The 16,209-nt window shown below is 47.3% G+C and overlaps 1 pseudogene across 1 annotated transcript in view; it reads left to right on the top strand.

Annotated features, from left to right (window-relative positions):
- LOC144098246 (SEC14-like protein 2) overlaps nt 1-16,209 on the top strand; it is a 144,921-nt pseudogene that overhangs the window by 36,622 nt on the left and 92,090 nt on the right. Inside the window, exons 2-3 of the transcript XR_013307147.1 lie at nt 333-402; nt 1,331-1,374. The product of XR_013307147.1 is annotated as an SEC14-like protein 2 (transcript). The remainder of the gene's footprint in view (nt 1-332; nt 403-1,330; nt 1,375-16,209) is intronic.

Raw genomic sequence — 16,209 nt, 5'->3', positions numbered from 1 at the left:
GTTTTGCGCATGATGGCCTGAGTTGCCTGTGTGCCATAAAACACAACACAACACAGTTCTCGTCTATCCGCTGATCCACGATAGCGCAGTTTGTGCCCGTCCTTTTGTGTTGTATACGCCTCGCCTGTCCTCCTAACTTCACTAAACCGTATGACGCCCAATTTAATGCCGTCTAGTTCATCTAGCAGAACTGCAAGGCTAGCCTCACTAGATATGGTTCTCGCGTCATAGGCAGCCTGTATTGCATTCCTTATCAGGGAAGACGTCGCCTTCGAGCTGAGTGTTGAGGCGAGACAAGTTCCTGCCAACGTTTCTGCTTCTTTTTGTCGCAGTTTCGCAAGAGAGTATCTGACATCACGAGTGCGGAACACACGGACCACTACCTGCTGAGGTGGCTACGAGGTGAGCTTCAATAGTGATGCCGCTTTGAAGCTTTCTCCCTGCTCTGGGCCATTCTTTCGCGGTGGTCATCTTGCGTCTGCTTGCTCTCGGCATCCTCTGGGCAGAAGAGCGAGCGTTACAATGTTGTGCCAGCGCTGCGCCCAGAGCTCCTTGGCCGCCCAAGGCCAGAAAGAGAGATCTCCTCTTGTGGCCGCTCAGTTCCCCAGACGGCAAAAGGAGCCGGCCAATAAGTGTGCTGGCAAGTACGCTGCACAGTAAAGACAGGCGTTCGGCCCAGAACGAGGCGTGAACACGGACATCAGTCATGCTGCTGGCGTGCGTGGAACGGTGCAGCTCTTGCGTTAACCGCAGGACGTCACGTTTCTTCGCGTATGATGTAGACGACCGCCGCCGCTTTTACACGAAACGACAAGAGCGCCGCGTTTAAGTAGTGTTGCAGCAGCTTGAGTGTGCAGTCACAATCGGAGGAGTGGAATTGCGCTATTTCCCTCTGTAAGACCTGAAACAGCACCAAGTCCAATAAAAGCGGTGACGAAAATCCTTCTTTGCTGTAATGAAATGTATGAACCTGAGGAGTACCGCACATTAGGGCCTAGCTACGTTTATCGGGTGCTGAGACTTGTAGCGAGTGAGAGGCATAGCTTTTCTGCCCCGCTCTATACTCATTCCAGGTCTCCACTGAACTGTCTCGATGTGTGGGTATTGACGAAGTGAGCGTCGCCAACTTCTCCGCTGAACTTGGCACGAAAATTAGATCAGAGGTGATGCAAAGCGAGCCGCTTCCGGGTGGTGGGCGGAAATTTCTGGAAACCCTTAATCTGAGGTACCGATGTTCAGCGGCTCCCAGCAGCTCGCGCGAAGCCATCGTGCGGCGTGCGTATGGGGGCCTCCTATTGGCCCCTTCTGATTTCAGTTCTTCTTCTTGCAGCAAGGGAATTCGACGAAGTCAAGGCGGAGCACATGCTGCGAGAGGTGAGCTATGCTGTCTTCCTTGTGGGGATCGACGAACGCTCCTACTCCAGGAGAACAGTGCTGGATCAGGTGGGCTGGGGTCGCTAAACGCAGACTGCAAAAAGCACAAAAGGGAGGACTTGGTTGCTTTGCTCCGAAAGCATCTAAAGGCAGCGCCGTCAGGTGGAGAAATGCTACAAAAACGTGTCGCTTCGCGGAACAGTCGCGTGGCATTGCTTCTTCATTCGTGCACTTTCTGTAGAGGCTGAACAAAAAGCACAAAACATGGATACACATGCACACAACACCCGCAGGCAACATGCTCCATTCTAGAGCGGTCCCTGGGAAAAGACTCCTATAGCCCTCAGGGGGATGATAGTCGAAATGACTGCCGCTACCATGTCGCCACGCATGACGGCCATACGATGAATGTATGTATGAATGCCATGAGAAGGTCAAGACGAGTGTCTGGCGAATGTCGAGCACTTTCTCCTTATGTGTGCCGCTTTTTTTAAATTAGCAGCTCTTAAATCAAGCGTGTTATTAAAACGATGTGCGCTATTCGAGCTTTTCATCAGGGGGAAATCTGCAAGTTTGACGTGTACGTGACTGCGATTTGCGCGACCATAACGTGAGAATTAACCTAGTTATTGAATCTCAACTGACTGCAGATGGGGCCCAGCCCAATTAGCGTATTTAAACGCGGATCAATTATACCCGTCTAGGGCAAGTATAGGGCGGCCATGATGACTTGTGTGTTGAACTTTATTGCCTCAGTCTTTGTATGATCGACTGATTCCAGTTACTTGGTTGTCTTCCTCTGGGGTATTTGCGTCGCGAATACCGTGTTACTATGCTAGCGGGTTCGCTGAAGGCTTGCCACTAGAAAAGGTTTTATTTTCTTGCCTTTCTTTCTCAAATACTTTCCAAAAAGTACGTCCGTGATGCGGAGATCAAGAATGTGACTCCACCGCCGCATCCGCAGGCATTCCGTGAAGTACGTATCTGGGTGCGGTAACTATCGCTGGGGATGCCTGAACTCCAGCGCGGTCATCGGCGGCCTCCCTGTGAGAGTGCACATTCCGCTGAGACGGCCGCCACCTGCAGGCAACCGCAAAGCAGCCGGGGGGAACCGGATGCAGCTGCGACTCCCACTGTGTACGTGCGTGGGTCCGTACTTTGCCCTCATTTCAAAGAGTGCGAGCTGTAGACACAGAATTAATGTTGCGAATTTCTTTAAAAGTGCAGTCAAACCTCTCCGCTCGTTTGCTACGCGATTTTTGGATTTTAACCGAGATGTCGAGATGCTTAACACTGTTCGAGTAGGGTAGCGGCGAATATTCGCAATTGGCACAGTTGCTGCCTTGCAGATGAACCGACTGGGCAAGATCAACATTTTTGAGCGGATTTCTGAAATACATTAACACTTTTCTTTTTGTTTATGTATATTTGATTTCTAGATAACCACTCTACTATTTTATTGATATCGTGCTGAAGTAGTTTCAGTGCGAGTGGACTTGATCCATGGGAAAGCTGTGTCATCAGCATACTGAAAAAATTTTACATTTAATTTTAGGTTAACCATATCAATTACGTAAATATTAAACAAAAACGGGTACCAAAGCAGAACCTTGTGGTACGCCGTACTGAATATCAGAAAAAGTACTAAAGTTAATTTTTACTACTTGTTTACGGTGCGAAAGGTAGCTTGCAAAAAATGCTTCATCTGATATGCACCACGGAATCCAATGCTTTACAACTTCTGTAACAAAACAGAGTGCTCTACGGTATCGAATACTTTCGATAAATCTAAAAATAATCCAAAAACACATTGATTCTCATCCAAGTTACCATTGATAAAATCACAGCAATCTTCAAGAAGCTCAACCGTACCAATATTACGACGGAAACCATACTGTGTAGTACTCAAACAGGAATACTTCTCACAAAAAGATGTCATATATTGGCGCACAATTTATTCCATCTGGATGCTATTGACTGGTAATATGGCAATTGGTCTGTAATTTGTTTTGTCTGAGTTGCTACAAAAATCATCCTATCCAGTCAGCTAATTAAGTTAAATTCAGTAATTTACTCGTATTGAACACATTCTCGTGGCTAGTGTAAAGGGAGAGTTCGAAGTTTTGTCAATTTTAATGCCAAAGCTTTACTAGCCTAGCGGCGCCGATTTCGCTGTGTCTGTCCAGTGCTTCGCTATGGACGAAGTTAGTCGGACGTCGGGCCGAGTCTGATCATCCGGTCGACATCGCCAACCGTGCGGCGAGGGATTTAGCAATCTAACGGGCAGGCGAGACGGGTGGAGAGCGCGAGCGAAAGGTGCCGAAAGAAGGCCGCGACGAGCACTTGGAAGCAGCCGCGGCGGAGTCCGGCGAGCCGCTGGTAATGAGTTCTCTCAGTGCTAGCTTTCGCTTGCACAACCAGGGTTAGTTAAGCGAGGGAAATGCGCTCAAAAGACACGAGCGAAGAGAGCACGAGGACGTACTTTATTCAGAAAGAAACGCATATTTATACCTTTACGAATGCCAAATCATTGCCTAAAGCACAACCTTCCTTTTTTTAATGCGATTTCATTGATATATCGCTTACGCAGTTCTCCCCTGAACCCTCAATAATAATAAAAAAAGCCTTTGCCAGCTGAGGTGTCGTCTGGTCACGACTGCGCCACAAGATTTCGGTTCCAGCCAGCAAAGACCGGCATGGCTTACCAGGCGTAGCCAAATAGCATGCGCCGCAGTGTACAATGGGCAAATTGGACCCTTTCCCGCTCTTCATCGAAAGCTGGTGTTCCCCAGTCGATCGCTTATTCGACGGCCCGTTTGGCCTATGTGTACTTTCCGCACGCCGGGGGATCTCACACACAACCCCCGCCGAACTGCTGAGGGGCGTTATACGCTTCGTGCACTGTATCGCACGCATCTCTCCGTGGAGACGATCCGGGGGCACAAAACTTGCGCGGTGCAGAAGACAGCACCGGCACACCGTAGCGACTGGCTGCATTCCTGGGGCTGTGGCGACACCCCGTGGACACAGGGGACAACCGCCGGTCTGATCTCTGGTCGACCGCCACCTTCGTGGGGTGTTCCAGCCTTCAGTCTTTGCAGAAGCTTCTCTGCCACAGCGACCGACAAAGGGAAACCAGCCTTCAGTAACCTACCAGCCTGATTGTCGAGGCTGTCGTTGACCGGGTGAACACACGGCTTTTGCAAGGCTTCCTTCAGACACAACATGCCAATGGCGCGTTTTACCGTCTTCGAATGTACAGATTCAAACGGCAACAGGTCTTTTCGGGCACGTAATGAGTGCATCCAACACGCGTGATCTGGTGTTAAGGTGAGGTTAATATCTAAAAGCTGCGATTTCGCTGCAATTAGTTCGTAGGTGAAGATTAAACGCATCCCGTGCCTAACCGTTAAAGTGTATTGCACAGAGTCTGTGTGTGTCAAACCGGGTTCCTTTCCTAGCTAGAACCAATATCTTGACGCGCAGTCGTGACCAGACGGCACGGGAACTGGCTGAGGCTTTTTTAAGGCGAAAGCCTTTAGTGTTTCATGGTCCGCCTGAAGTGTCCGTTAGCATGCAGTAGCGGTCCGCCTCCCCTCTATTGTAAAATGATGTCATCAGAACTGCAATAACATTGACAATAAATGAAAGTAAAAAAAGAAAATAATAAAATGAAATGAAAGAAAATGAACGAAATAAAATCAAACAAGAAAGCAAAAGGATAAAATAAAAATAAAAACAACATAAAAAAATGCAATGCGTACAGGCGTCGGGGAGAAAACCTGCGCGCTAGAAAAATAAAAATATATAATGAAAGAACAAAATAAAATCGGGATGAAAAGGAAGACGGGAGAAGCCGGGTAATTAAATTGCCGACACACCTAATGGTCACGGCTTGGGTGGCTGAAGAAAAGAAACAAAAAGAAGGAAGAGGTGAAAAAATGCAAAAGAACACAGGGAAGCAACGAATGGAGCCAGGTACAATCAGCAAGACGTTTACCGAAAACGGGCAAAAAAAAAGAAAAGTGATAAACAGATAAAAAGCAAAATTATAATCAGAAATCAAAAACAAGAAAACGAAAATACAATGGGTACAGGCGTCGTGGAAAAAAAAACCGCGTTCTAGAATGTTCCGTGCTTTCGCATTCCTGCTCGTAAGCAGGCTTAAGCGCCCTCAGAATTGTTTTTTATTGTGGGTTCAGAAGATAACTGCGAAAGCGATATATCAATCAAATTGCATAAAAATAAAATAAAGGTTGCTTGCATGTGCGCTTTAGGCAGTGATTTGGCATTCATAAAGGTGTGTTTGTTTCTGAATAAAGTACGTCGCGAGCATGCGCCCGTCCTTGTGCTCTTCTCACCCGTGTGTGAGCGCATTAGCCCCGCTTAATTAAGTGTGCACGACCGACTCGTCCTACAACGTACACTCTTACAGCTGCAGGGTGGTGGACGGGCGAGGACGCTTGGTCGCCTCTGGATCTCTCAAAACCCGCTCCTCAGAAAGTGCAAAGGAGATGGTGAAAGCGCTAGCTATAGCTATACTAAAGCTAACCTGATTTTCATCGACTCAAAAACAGCCATCCGAAATTGGGCGAGGGGTTAGAATGTTTGTCACAGCGACACGATTGCTAAATCGTGCCACGGCCTCTGGATCTCTCAAAACCCGCTCCTCAGAAAGTGCAAAGGAGATGGTGAAAGCGCTAGCTATAGCTATACTAAAGCTAACCTGATTTTCATCGACTCAAAAACAGCCATCCGAAATTGGGCGAGGGGTAGAATGTCTGTCACAGCGGCACGATTGCTAAATCGTGCCACGGCCTCTGGATCTCTCAAAACCCGGTCCTCAGAAAGTGCAAAGGAGATGGTGAAAGCGCTAGCTATAGCTATACTAAAGCTAACCTGATTTTCATCGACTCAAAAACAGCCATCCGAAATTGGGCGAGGGGTAGAATGTCTGTCACAGCGGCACGATTGCTAAATCGTGCCACGGCCTCTGGATCTCTCAAAACCCGGTCCTCAGAAAGTTCAAATGAGATTGCGATAGCGCTAGCCATAGCTATACTAACGCGGACCTGATTTTCATCGACTCAAAAACAGCCATCCGAAACTGGGCGAGGGGTAGAATGTTTGTCACAGCGACACGATTGCTAAATCGTGCCACGGCCTCTGGATCTCTCAAAACCCGCTCCTCAGAAAGTGCAAAGGAGATGGTGAAAGCGCTAGCTATAGCTATACTAAAGCTAACCTGATTTTCATCGACTCAAAAACAGCCATCCGAAATTGGGCGAGGGGTAGAATGTCTGTCACAGCGGCACGATTGCTAAATCGTGCCACGGCCTCTGGATCTCTCAAAACCCGGTCCTCAGAAAGTTCAAATGAGATTGCGATAGCGCTAGCCATAGCTATACTAACGCGGACCTGATTTTCATCGACTCAAAAACAGCCATCCGAAACTGGGCGAGGGGTAGAATGTTTGTCACAGCGACACGATTGCTAAATCGTGCCACGGCCTCTGGATCTCTCAAAACCCGCTCCTCAGAAAGTGCAAAGGAGATGGTGAAAGCGCTAGCTATAGCTATACTAAAGCTGACCTGATTTTCACCGACTCAAAAAGAGCCATCCGAAAATTTGTCGAGGGGTAGAATGTCTGTCACAGCGGCGCGATTGCTAAATCGGGCCACGGGGCGAGGGACTACCGAGGTGGGAATTGTTTGGTTACCGGCACGCTCTGAGAACCCTGTGAACGAGACGGCTTACATGAATGCTCAGCCGAGCAGATAAGCCGGACGTTCCGGTGAGGTCCACGAGAGATAGGCTGGTGTCCTTTCACGACATTGCTAACCATTACAAACTCGAGCGGAGAATTTACCCGCCTCCGGACAAGCAATTGCATGGCAAAGGCGCAGAAATGCGTCTGGCGAAGATTGCCGACGGGATCGTTCTTCAGCCCATACGTGTTAAGCAAAATCTATCCGAGCATTCCCGGGTTCGAACCCGGCCACGGTGGCTGCGTTTTTATGGAGGAAAAACGCTAAGGCGCCCGTGTGCTGTGCGATGTCAGTGCAAGTTAAAGATCCCCAGGTGGTCAAAATTATTCCGGAGCCCTCCACTAGGGCACCTCTTTCTTCCTTTCTTCTTTCACTCCCTCTTTTATCCCTTCCCTTGCGGCGCGGTTCAGGTGTCCAACGATATATGAGACAGATACTACGCCATTTTCTTTCCCCCAAAACTAATTATTGTTATTATTATTACATTGAGCCGGAATGCATATGGCGTCAGGAACTGGCAACCTATGACCACATATTATGGAGCTGTCGCATAGCGCCGCCACCATCTTTCTCTCGAGCAGTGGGAGGCCGTGTTTGGCCAGCTCAGACCTGGTCGTCCAGACCAGGGCCGTGGAGCAGGCCACCCAGGTCGCCGTCAGCCATGGGCCCAATAAAAACAAAATAATACACAACAAAGCATATTACAAGTATTGAGGGACTCTGGTATTACTCCAAGCATAACATGTTTCAAACCGTGTATAGATTGGTTTTGTATTTTTCCTCGATCCGCGTGACGTGATCCGCTAAGGAGTCAGTCCTATCATTCCACGTTATCGCACCCACATGTTCCTTTTATAACATTCAGATGCAATCAACTTTACGCGCAGCTCGAAGAGGTCCAGTGGAGATCTGCTGTTTCGGCCTCTCATTCCAGTCAATTTACGTGACGCCGTCTGTGAGAAGCTGCTATCGCCTGCACCGGCAATCTGTCGCCAGCCTCACTGCTGAGTGCCCATTATTGGAGGCGGATGTGAGCGGAGTGGGTCTCCTCTCGTACTTCAAAAGATGTACACTGTCCACCAACTTTATGAAGAGAATTATGAGGACGCGGTTCCCAGACCACGGCGAGACTTTGATACAGGCGCACTTTTGGACACACGTGGAATCAGAGCGTGCCGGATTCCGCAGCTGTCTGCAGGCCGTCTGAAGTAACGGCCCAGAAGCGACCACCGTGGCCTCGGGTTAAGAAACACACCGTCGCTGGAGCTCGTGGCCGGAATCGGTGTCAGCGTGCCGGGGATCCTCTCAGTGCACGCTGATCGTTTCGAAATGAGGCGAACGCCGGGTGGAAATTTTGAGGTCGGGTCGTAAAACGGAGAAAGTCGTCCCCACGCGAAGGAGGCTCGACACTCGGAGAGAAGAAAGCTGCACTGAGAGCGCTCAGCTCGCGAAGGCCGGCCGCACAACGCAACACCGCCGATGTCGTCCAAGGCTGCCGCACGAACCGGGTCAGCCTGCCTCGCCGGCAGCCGCTTGCCACTCTCCGAGCCTTGGCTGTCCATTGCCGCCTGTGGCTGGGCAGTGGCCGATCGCAAACACAGCTGCACAGTGCTTTTGCAGATCGCAAGATCTGCATGCGGGTCGCATCCGGCTACTTTGGGTAGCGAGTGCTCGTTCCATGGGTTGCTTGGTTTCGCCAGCAAACCGACTGCTCGAAATGTTTAGCCCAGAAATACAAGACAGAGTGAAAGCGTTCGATGCAAATACTCCGTGCGCTGCACTGGTAAGGGATATTTTGCTTTATTCTTTGCGTCAAAACAGGAACCCAGCGCTCATAATGCGAAAGCGTTATTAGTCCCATTGCGAGAAAAAAACAACGGTGCGTGTGTGCCCTCGTAGATGATACATTAAATCTCAGCAATAGCAAGAAGAGTAGGATGACGTCATCAAGCGCCCATATGACGCACGCAGCAAGCTGAGTACCGTCATTCCAGACAATCCTACCGACATCGTTCGTCTACATATAGTCGCCACTGCCGACTTTGATGTAGTGCCATTTTTCGCCACTGCTGACTGATGTAGTGCCAATTTTCTTGGCATTCGTACCAAAATTGTCACCCAACCGTTTGTCGTACAGCGTTTCGGATGGTCTCATACTATTTCTCGTTCCATATAGCTTTTATCTGTTATTCAAGTGGGAGGCTATGTTCCAAGAGGAATTCGAACCGACAACATATGCACCTACAATTGTACGCCTTCCCAGATTGTCTCACCATACTGGGACGCGCAACTGTTCGTCGTACAGCGTTCCGGGTGATGTTACACGCGTGCGTGCGTGCGTGCGTGTGCATGCGTGCGTGCGTGTCCGTGTGTGTGAGCGTGTGCGTGTGTGTGCGTGCGTTTCTCAAAACCTAGACGTCTACACCTTGCGTCCACGACATGCCAACTCAGCCAACCTCATCCCCGTACAGCTACAGGGTCCGAACGTTTTCGGTCTGCTGCACAGCCAATAAGCAAACACATTAACTCATAAAAGTACTTTAACGCATGTACGAACATTACGCACAAACAGAGCACCCAAGATTTCATTATTGGCAAAGAAAGACATCACAGGAAGGAGCGAACTTGACAGAGCGCTAACCAAGTTCTCTGCACTTGCAGGCCACGTGGGCAATGATGGGCACAAACTGGAACGGTTTCAAAGAGTACAGGAAGCGGGACTAGAGACATAACTTGCCAGAACGTTTTTGCAGGCTAGTTGGTGCATTGGTGGAATTATTTTTGGTGCTGAAACACACCACAGGAAGGAACGAACTCGACAGGACAGGGGGCTAAACAAATACTCTGGACTTGCAGGCCTCATGGGCAATGATGGGCACAAACTAGAATGGTTTCAAAGAGTACAGGAAACGAACGCCTGCAGGACTAGAGACATAACTTGCGAGAACGTTTTTGCAGGCTAATTGGTGCTTTAGTGGAATTACTTTTTGGTGCTGGAAGACACCACAGGAAGGAGCGAACTCGACAGGACAGAGGGCTAAACAAATACTCTGGACTTGCAGGCCACATGGGCAGTAATGGGCACAAACTAGAGTGGTTTCAAAGAGTACAGGAAACGAACGCCTGCAAGACTAGAGACATAACTTGCGAGAATGTTTTTGCAGGCTAGTTGGTGCATTGGTGGAATTATTTTTTGGTGCTGAAAGACAACACAGGAAGGAACGAAATCGACAGGACAGAGGGCTAAACAAATACTCTGCACTTGCAGGCCACATGGGCAGTAATGGGCACAAACTAGAATGGTTTCAAAGAGTACAGGAAACGAACGCCTGCAGGACTAGAGACATAACTTGCGAGAATGTTTTTGCAGGCTAGTTGGTGCATTGGTGGAATTATTTTTTGGTGCTGAAAGACACCACAGGAAGGAACGAACTCGACAGGACAGAGGGCTAAACAAATACTCTGGACTTGCAGGACTCATGGGCAATGATGGACACAAACTAGAATTCCTTGAATATATATATATATATATATATATATATATATATATATATATATATATATATATATATATATATATATATATATATATATATATATATATATATATATATATATATATATATATATATATATATATATATATATATATATATATATATATATATATATATATATATTCCTAGAGTCCTAGAAAAAAATTCTAGGACTCAGTGCTAGGAATATATGTATTCCTAGCACTGAGTCTTAAAATTTTTTTCGCTGTTCGGCCAGTGTATGATTTTATTACGTTTCTAGATCTTTCGCTTCATTTCACTGCATCTCATGTTTTCTGGGCTTTTGAGCCCCGTGGTGCAAAGCCAATCTTGCCTTTTTCATCAGCTCATTCAAAGCTGGTGAACAGAGCCATCGCTTATTATGTGCTTTACAACGCTGTTCAGAAATCTTTTGTGCACAGGTTGGAGCACAGCGCCTGCAACCCATTTTTCCGCCTGACAAAGGCTGGGTACCATGCAGAAGGGTTAGGTTCCGTTGCAGAAAAACTGAAGAAAAAGCTTGGATTTGATAGGATAGGTGAAGCGAGACAAGAGGAAAATAAAAGAATTGCCGTGGTACCGTATCTGCATCAAGTCTCGCACAACTTGAAAAAAATGGGAAGCATGCTGGCTTTGAAGTGGTCTCGGCGCCTAAGCGACTGTCTAGCGTGGTCAGAAAAGTAAATGCACTGGAAAGAGAACCGCGCAGCTGCTTGATAAGGCATGCGAAACAATTCGTGCCTCGCCAGGAAGGAGTTGTTTATTCTCTGCCTCTGTCGTGTGGCAAGTGTTACATCGGCCAAACTGGTCGATGTGTGAACGAAAGATTAAAGGAGTACGAATATAATGTCTCTCGTGTCGCCATCACAGGCCACGTAGCAAAACATTGCAGACACTACAAAGATGACGAAGACGAAGAAAACGATGATGACTCAAAAGCCTGATGGAGTCTGATCTCCGCGCCCAGAAACGAAGTGGGTCTCCTCTGAATAATGCAGGTCCATCTTGCCCCCAGTCAAAGACAAAGAAAAGTAACGCAAGTCAAAACTCTAAGACCAGTATTCTAGAAAAGGCAGTCGCGGCTGCGGCACTTCGGCCAAGATAGGGTTCTTAAGTGTACTCCAGTGGAATTGTCGATCAATATTCTCAGCTTCAATAGATTTAAATTGCCTATGCAATCAGCTTCTACCAGATTTAGTTGCTTTACAGGAAACATGGCTAACTCCAAATTTCAATTATCATCTCAAGGATTACCATCCGTTCCGGCTTGACCGGTCATCACGAGGGGGAGGGTTGTTAGTGCTCATATCTACAAAGTTTTGCCACAGGGCATGCATTTCTTTTCAATATGCGGACAATGAATGTGAAATCCTTGCGGTTGACCTCAGTGTCCCAGGTCAACAGCCCTTTACGGTAGCTAATGCATATTTCCCGTCTGGTGTGCGTGACACTCGGCCCCTTGACTCACTCATGTCTAGTAGCCGATCTTAGGTTCTATTACTTGGCGACTTCAATTCGCACCATGTGACTTGGGGGTTTAAAACAGACAGCTTTGGTTCTAGGCTATTTGATTGGGCTTCTGGCAACAACTTGATATGCAACAATTCCGGATTGCCTACGTTTGTTCGCAGTCAATGCCGCTCTGCCTTGGATTTAACTTTTTCCTCCCCAGGAGTCTCCGTTATGTCTTGGGCGCCTGTTGACTGTGCAACAAACAGTGATCATCTACCGATTAGTTTCAAGTTTGCGTGTAAATTAACTCTTCCTGAGCGACATCAGCGCACGTTAATAAATTACAATTGCTTCAAAGACACTCTAAAATCAGCCCTCCAAATCACTTCAGACACTCGCGCTCAGATAAGTGCCGAAAGCAAGGCTGTACATCTATGTTCAGTACTGGACCATGCAAGGCAAAAGTCTGAATTTTTGGTTAAGAGAACAAAGGGTGCAATCGCGAACAATTGGTGGAATGCTGAGTGCACGCGTGCATATAGACGACGGAAAGCAGCTTGGAAGAAACTTCTCATCAATCAATGCCCAAAAAATTGGCTGGATTATAAGTATGTTGCAGCAACATTTAAGCGCACTGTCGCCCGGGCAAAGGAGGAGTATAATACAAATCATTATGATTTCCTTTCCCAATCAGGAAGTAAATGAGCTTTGTTTAATTTCATGAGGCGCAACAAGGTGATTCCTCCGACTGCCAACATTGAATCCCTCGTTCAGTCCCCTGCTGACATCGCAAAGGCCTTAGAAGATATTGCGTGTGGCCTAGAGCTTCGCTTTACATCTGCTTTACCTTCTCCTACTATATTCACATGCACCTCAAGTGATTTCACTGAGGTCTCTATGCCTGAGCTGTCGCAAATTGTTTTGCGCTTATCCCCAGCGGCTCCTGGGCCCGATAAGGTCACTTCATCTATGATCAAAATTTTGTTCAATGAATCTCCTGCAGACCAGTTGGCTCTAATTAACCATTCTATTAAAGGTCCTTGGATACCGCATGAGTGGCGTCTTGCTGAAATAGTTCCATTGCTTAAAAAGCAAGGGGAGGGCTTAACTTTAGACAATATACGCCCTATTTCGTTAACATCGAACCTAGTGAAATTGGTGGAAAGGGTCCTTCTCAGCCGTGTCATGTCATTCATTTCAGAAAATGCTGTATTGAATCCATGTCAAATTGGTTTCAGGCCGGGTTGTTCAATTTGGTGTGCTCATACTGACCTTGAGAGTCGTATTAAATTAGCTCGCAATAGAGAACAGTTTGCTGCGCTTGTCACCTTGGATGTCAGTAAAGCATATGACAGCGTGGAGCACTCGACTCTATTACTACGATTACAGGAACTCAACTTCCCAAGCTATTTTGTAGCCTGGATTTCTGTTTTTTTAGAAAATTGAGAATTTTACTGCTGCCAAAATGGTGTTTCCTCAAGGAGATTTCCACAGACAAGAGGTGTTCCGCAAGGATCAGTTCTCTCACCTGTTCTTTTTAACATTTTTCTAAGCTCAATTCCATGCATTCAAAATGTGAAAACTTAAGTGTACGCCGACGATATTGCATTTTTTGCATCAGCAGGTGACATTCACACTCTTTATCGAACCCTGCAAAATTACCTCAATGTTCTTGACAACTGGCTAGGAAGAATTCATCTGTCCCTTAATGTGAAGAAATGCGCATTGTATTTCCAGTTTCTGTTCCTGTAAACATCTGCCTGGTCTATAGAAATAACATAATACCTCAAGTTCAGACGGTGAAGTATCTCGGTGTAATATACGACTCTACTCTCTCCTGGCGGCCACACATTGAGCAAATTTCTGCAAAAGGAGTTCGGGCCATTGGCATCCTGCGCAGGCTTTGTAGTGCTAGGTCAGGCATGAGAAGGCATACGCTTCTGATGATTTATAAAATGTACGTCCGCCCAATTTTGGAGTTCGGGTGTGTTTTATTCTCAGGAGCTCCTGCCTATAAACTTCGCCCTCTTGTGCTTTTGGAGCGTGAGGCGTTGCGCCTTTGTCTGGGGCTTCCAAAATATGTCGCCAATGCTGTTCTGCACCTTGAGGCGCGAATGCCTTCGTTATCAGCTAGCTTTCGCCTTTTAACAGTTCAAACATTTTTAAAATTGTGCGACTCACCTCTTCACGCTCCCAGTATATTATTTCTTAGTCAACCTTCCGCCTTTTTTAGTGCTGCCTGGTCTCGATTTCATACCCCGCAGATATGTTACGTGCAGTCCCTCCTTGATCGCATAAATATTCATTTCACTGATGTCCGCCAAATATATAACAACTCCTCATCTGTCCAGATTGAATTCGATGACATTTTCCCATCGAATGCAAAGCTGCAGCCCTTCCCGCTTCTTCAGGGTCTATTGCAGGACCACCTAAGGTCCTTTCCCTCTCATGTTCTTATTGCTACCGATGCCTCGCAGGATCGCGAAAAGGCAGGTGTGGGAATTTTTTCACCTTCACTGGATTGGTCTTTTTCTCTCCGTCTTCCTGACTTCACTCCAATTTTTCTGGCTGAATTATTAGCAGTAATCTTAGCCTTACGAAAATTAGAATCTACCGTTTCCCAGGTCGTGGTTATGACAGACTCTCTGTCCATTTGCTCTTCCTTATCCTCACCCACTGACTCTCGGCCATTACGCCTCTTTAAGTTCCTGATTCCGCTGCATCTAAGTTCGGTAAGGTTGCTTTGGGTACCAGGTCACATGGGCTTTCACTTAAATGAGGTTGCAGATTCCTTAGCAAGAGCCTCTCTCAGCGGCCCAATTGTTGCTGTCCTACCATCGTGTGCATATACAGCTGCGGTGAGGTTTCGCAGCTACACAATATTTCAGGAATTTTCTGCCTCGGCTCTTACATCATCTCCCGAATATCAGCATCTTCTGCATCCTTGGAGTAGCAAAGACTGGCGCACACGCAGACTAGAGGTCTCTTTCACGCGCTTGCGTTGCCGGGTTCCCCTTCTAAATTTCTACCTTCACAGATCTGGCCTGGCAGCTTCCCCACTGTGCCCTTTTTGTGCCGAACCTGAGACAATGGATCCCTTCCTGCTGTTCTGCCGCCGCTTTTCTCATTTGAGGAAGCGTCTTTTGCCAATTCCATTTCATCAACGGGGCTTGGCTGTGTCTTCCGCGGTTGTTCTTTCCATTGGCGCTTCTTTGCTTGGACGAAGCGACAGGAGTGTGCGCTCTGCTGTGCAAAATTTTCTTCAAGAAACGCAGCGACTCCCATTCTAATTTCTTTTTCCCGATCTCAGTCAGTAAGACATTGCAACATTACAGGCATTGTGTACTATTATGCACATTAAGCAATTGTCCCGTCTTCGATCTCCAAGTTAACTGGACCCCTTTCCTTCCCTCTTCCAATCTATCCGACTACATACTATTTCCACTGCTCTTCCCGTCAAAAATTTCCTGTATCCAGTAATTAACCGCCTGTGTCTTGGCCACTCCCCCGTAGTGGGTATGTGCCAGCAACGTCTGAGGCCTTCCTTCCTTCCTTCCTTCCTTCCTTCCTTCCTTCCTTCCTTCCTTCCTTCCTTCCTTCCTTCCTTCCTTCCTTCCTTCCTTCCTTCCTTCCTTCCTTCCTTCCTTCCTTCCTTCCTTCCTTCCTTCCTTCCCTCCTTCCTTCCTTCCTTCCTTCCCTCCTTCCTTCCTTCCTTTATTCCACTCTACAATAAATGCTCTGTGATAGCGAAGAACCGCGACTCGCTAGCTAGGGAAATAATAGAAGCCCACCTGATAGCTAGGACCCCTGACCAATGTATCAGTACTCCCTCTGTAGCACTGTCAGATAAGGAAAATCGTTACCTTGATTGTGAATGCTAACTTGTGAATGCAAACTTGTGCCTGCTGTAGCGGTGATATTTCCCACGTATGACTCTTACCTGTTGGCACGTGCCTGATGTACTGGTGATTTTGAATGTCACGCAAGTCGAGCGTGCTTGTGTCCTTCCCGGCCGCCAGGGCAGTAATTATACTGACTGGCGGCCAATAAACGTTTTAGTTGTGAGTCAGCGCTCTGTG

Source organism: Amblyomma americanum, chromosome 7 (assembly GCF_052857255.1).
Source record: "Amblyomma americanum isolate KBUSLIRL-KWMA chromosome 7, ASM5285725v1, whole genome shotgun sequence".
Taxonomy (NCBI): Eukaryota; Metazoa; Arthropoda; class Arachnida; order Ixodida; family Ixodidae; genus Amblyomma; species Amblyomma americanum.
This window is presented reverse-complemented; position numbering and strand designations above follow the sequence as displayed.